The sequence below is a fragment of the Erinaceus europaeus genome, chromosome 1, assembly GCF_950295315.1.
Source record: "Erinaceus europaeus chromosome 1, mEriEur2.1, whole genome shotgun sequence".
Lineage (NCBI taxonomy): Eukaryota > Metazoa > Chordata > Mammalia > Eulipotyphla > Erinaceidae > Erinaceus > Erinaceus europaeus.
The window spans coordinates 144,768,805-144,773,824 of record NC_080162.1 but is presented as its reverse complement, the minus strand read 5'-3'; positions in this window follow the sequence as shown (position 1 = coordinate 144,773,824).

Here is a 5,020-nt window from a genome sequence, read left to right as displayed (position 1 = left end):
CATTCAGCTTCATGAATTTCTATATTTTGAATATCGCTCAGCTGTGGCAAGTTTCCTGCTATAATTTCTATGAATATGTTCTTTGCTCCTCTCTCCTTCTTTTCTTTCTTATGTATCCCATTGACTCTGATGTTCATTTTTCTGGATGGAGTCTGCTATTTTGTAGTGAAGTGTTTCATTTTTTCTAAACTGTTCTTCTTGGAGAGTTTTAAATTCACAGAGTGTGGTAGTTGTGTTTCCTAGCATTTGGTACTTTCTTCCCCACCTGATTTAGTCTGCATCCTAGGCCACTTAGCTCATTCTGCACAACATTAAAAGTATCCTTCACACCCTTCAGCTTTGTTTGCAGTTTTTGTTTGTTTTTTCCTTTGCTTTGTAATTATTTGGTAAAATGATCTCTGAATTCTTGAATCTGTGTTGATATGTTAAGTGTTATTTCTTGAACTGATTTCATAATGAGTTTTCTGAACTCTGTCTCTGTCATTTTTTCCATATATGTGTTTGTTTGGTCATTTGGAGTTTCTGTCATTGCTGTTTGTGTATTTCTTAGCTTCAGCATTTAGTGTTCTTTCTATTATTTTTCCAGCAAGAGGTATTGTGGCTAAGTTTTTGAATTTTCATGTCTATATATCTTAGCAGGGAAAGAAATATTTTACCTAGAGTCACCAGGCCAGTTTAGTGACTTTGATGCCAGTATAGGGCCTCCCTGCTCTTGTTCCAGCTTCGTGGAGTAATAACATTGAAGAATATTTTTCTAATTAGTGTTCTAAAGAAAAGAAGGATTTATTTATTTTTCTTTTTTGCTCCCAGGGCTATCACTGGGGTGCAGGCACTACGAATTCATTGCTTCTGGTGGCCATTTTTTTTCATTTTACTCAATAGGATAGAGAGAAATTGAGAGAGGAGGGGGTGGGAAAGATAGACACCTACTGACCTGCTTCACTGCTTGTGAAATGCCCCCCTTACAGGTGAGGAGCTAGAATCTAACCCAGATTCTACTATTCTACTGTGAGCTAGAATCTAACCCAGATTCTACTATTCTACTATGTGAGCTTAACCAGATGCACCTCCACCCAGCCCCCAGGATTTATTTCCCTAGCCAAGTGTCAGACAGGATTGAGAACTTTCTCATCCAGAGAGTCTTCTTCCTCAGTGAAGTTTCTGTTCATGTCCTCACCCCATTTTCTAAGTGGATTTTTTTTTTGTGTGTATCTTGGTTATTAGTTTTCTATCTGAAGTTTCTCTACTTTGGTTATTGGTCCTATATCTGAAGCATGTTGTATAAAGATCTTCTTCCACTCTGTAGGGTGTCTTTATGTTTGGGTAACACTTCCCTTTGCTGTGCAGAAGCTTTTCAGTTTGACATAGTCCCATTGATTTATTTTTGTTTTTATTTTCTTTGCTGTTGGACTTTTTTTTTCTTGGTTACCAGAGTTATTGCTGAGGCTCAGTGTCTGTACAACTTCACTATGCCACCACCTCCCTCTGCCTTTTTTTTTCTTTTTGACCAAAGTGTATCTTTATTCTATCTCTCTCCACCTTTGTCTCTCACTCTCTAACAAAAAGAAAATAAAAAGCAAATTAAAAAAATTGTTATTTTTTTTTCCTCCCTTAGTTTTCTCACACACTCTGTTCCCTCATTTCTTCTGTAATAACTGGGTTCTACCTGTAGAGTCATCAAGTCCAAAACTGGTAAAATGAGTTGTTGAGACTTCTGGAGGTGAGGCTACAGAGTAGCAGCAGCTGCTTCTCTCTCCTCTCCCGGTCAACTAAGAATAACAAAGAAGTTTACCTGAGAACACAAGACAAGATGTGGAATACTTTGGGAACCCACAGAGTCTCAGGTGATTGGCTTGTGGACAGAGAGGGGCCTAAGGAGAGATTGCTGGGGCTGAAAGCCTGTACCTACTCAGGAGTGACTGGTAACAGTCCCACAGTTTGTCAATTGAGGCACCACCTCTAGTCTGAGTTTGATTAACAAATAAACTGCTTACAGGAGGAGAGGATCCCCTAAGGCTCACCAAATGCAATTGTGAGTCTCCATTGCTACTGTCTCTGGAGGCTGGAGTAGCAGCAGGGAGGCCCTGTGATGACATCAGGGGAAGAGACCTAATCTCAAAAAAAGATTAAGAGATACTGAAAACAACAACAGAGACATATAGGATGACTTCAAAAGAAACAATGTTTGCATTATTGGCTTACCAGAGGAGGAAAGAGAGGGAGGGGAAGAAAGCATTCTACAGGACATAATAGCATAATAGATGAGAATTTAACTAGTCTAGACAAGATAAAAGACATGAAGGTTTAAGAAGTCCAGAGGATCCCAAACAGAATTAACCCAGGCTTAAAGATACCAAGACACATCATATTTAGAATCAAAAGGATTAAGATAAAGAAAGGATCTTCAATGCTGCAAGACAAAAATCAGAGTCACCTACAGAGGAAAACCCATAAGATTAGCAGCAGATTTCTCCACACAAACACTACAGGCCAGAAGAGAATGGCAAGATATCTATTGAGGGAGTCAGGTGGTGGCACAGTGGGTTAAGCACATGTGGCACAAAGCACAAGGACCAGCTTAAGGATCCCAGTTTGAGCCCCTGGCTTCCTGCCTGCAGGGGAGTCGCTTCATAGGCGGTGAAGCAGGTCTGCAGTTGTCTACCTTTCTCTCCCCCTCTCTGTCTTCCCCTCCTCTGCATTTCTCTCTGTTGTATTCAACAACAACAACATCAATAATAACTAAACAATAAAACAATAAGGACAACAAAAGGGAATAAATATTTTAAAAATTATATGTAAAAAAAGATATCTATTAGTGCTTAATGAGAAAGGCTTTCAACCAAGACTACTGTATCCTGCTAGACTGTCATTCAAACTAGATGGAGACATAAAAACTTTCTCAGACAAGCAACAATTGAAGGAATCACCAAGCCTGCCCTGCAAGAAGTTCTGAAAGGTCTCATAAACAATCACATCGAGGGCTGGGCAGTAGCGTGGGGGTTAAGTGCACAGGGCACAAAGCATATGGACTAGGAGAAGGATCCTGGTTCTATCCCCTGGCTCCCCACCTACAGATCACTTCACAAGCAGTGAATCAGGTCTGCAGGTGTCTTTCTTTCTCTCCCCCTCTCTGTCTTCCCTTCCTCTCTTGATTCCTCTCTGTCCTATCCAACAAGAATGACAGAAATGACAACAATAATAATAACAACAATGATAATAAGGCAACAAAAGGAAAAAAGTGGCCTCCAGGAGCAGTGGAGTCATACTCCAGGCACCAAGCCCCAGTGATGGCCCTAAAGACACACACATACACACACACACACCGGTCACATCATAAACATCCCATACATCAGAACACTCTAAATTTTTAGAATAATGGCATTAAAATATCTTCATTCTATAAAATTAATAAATGTAAATGGTCTGAATTCACCTATCAAAATTCACATAGTAGGAAGATGGATCAGAAAACCCAACCCAACCATATGTTGTCTGCAGGAATCTCACTTAATTCAACAAGACAAACAGACTCAAAGTGAAAGGATGGAGAACTACCATACAAGAACCACAAGAAAGGGCAGGAACATCTATCCTCAATCTGACACAATAGACATTAAAACAAATAAAATTTAATGTGCACAGGACAATCAAAAGGATTTAAGGATTATCAACATCTATACACCCAAGGGAAGGCTATCTAAATACATCAAACATCTACTGAAAGGGCTATAGTAATATATTAACAGTAACACAGTAATGGTAGGGGATTTCAATACCACTTGGATGTTAGAGCAGAAACTATCAAATACTTAGAGGAAAATATTGGCAGAACTCTTTTCCATCTAATTTTTTAAAAATATTTATTCCCTTTTGTTGCCCTTGTTTTTTTATTGTTGTTGTTACTGATGTCTTCATTGTTGGATAGGACAGAGAGAAATGGAGAGAGGAGGGGAAGACAGAGAGGGGGAGAGAAAGACACCTGCAGACTTGCTTCACCACTTGTGAGGCAACTCTCCTGCAAGTGGGGAGCCGGGGGCTCGAACCAGGATTCTTAAGCTGGTCCTTGTGCTTTGCGCTACCACTGAATTCCATCTAAATTTTAAAGGCATCTTCAATGAAACAAATCAAATTACCCCACACCCCAAAAATTGTTGAACAATAAAACAAAGCAGAACTTGGACTGGGTCTGGAGTATTACACCAAAGTAAAGGACTCTGGGGTAGGGGTTCAGGTCCTGGAACATGATGGCAGAGGAGGACCTAGAGGGGCACTGAATTGTTATGTGGAAAAATGAGAAATGTGAAAAGGGGTAGATAGCATAATGGGTATGCAAAGAGACTTTTTTTCCTGAGGCTCCAAAGTCTCAGCTTTATGGTGAATTCACCTTCTTTACCCCATCTTGGATGGAGCTCAAAGATAGCATGTTAAGTGAGATAAGTCAGAAACAAAAGGATGAATATGGGATGATCTCACTCAAAGACAGAAGTTGAAAAACAAGATCAGAAGGGAAAACTCTAAGCAGAACTTAGACTGGAGCTGTGTATTGCACCAAACTAGAAGACTGGGGTGGTGGGGTGGTGGGGAGGGTTTGGTCCTTAAACATGATGGTAGAGGAGGAACTAGTGGGGGTTGTACTGTTATGTGGAAATGTTATGCAGGTACAAACTATTGTATTATTTTTTCCCTCCAGGGTTATTGCTGGGCTCGGTGCCTGCACCATGAATCCACCACTCCTGAAGGCCATTTTTTCCCCTTTTGTTGCCCTTGTTGTTGTAGCCTCGTTGTGGTTATTATTACCATTGTTGATGTTGTTCATTGTTGGATAGGACAGAGAGAAATGGAGAGAGGAGGGGAAGACAGAGAGGGGGAAAGATAGACACCTGCAGACCTGCTTCACCTCCTGAGAAGCGACTCCCCTGCAGGTGGGGAGCCAGGGGCTCCAACGGTATCCTTATGCCGGTCCTGGCGCTTTGTGCCATGTACGCTTAACCCACTGCGCCACTGCCCAACCCCACAAACT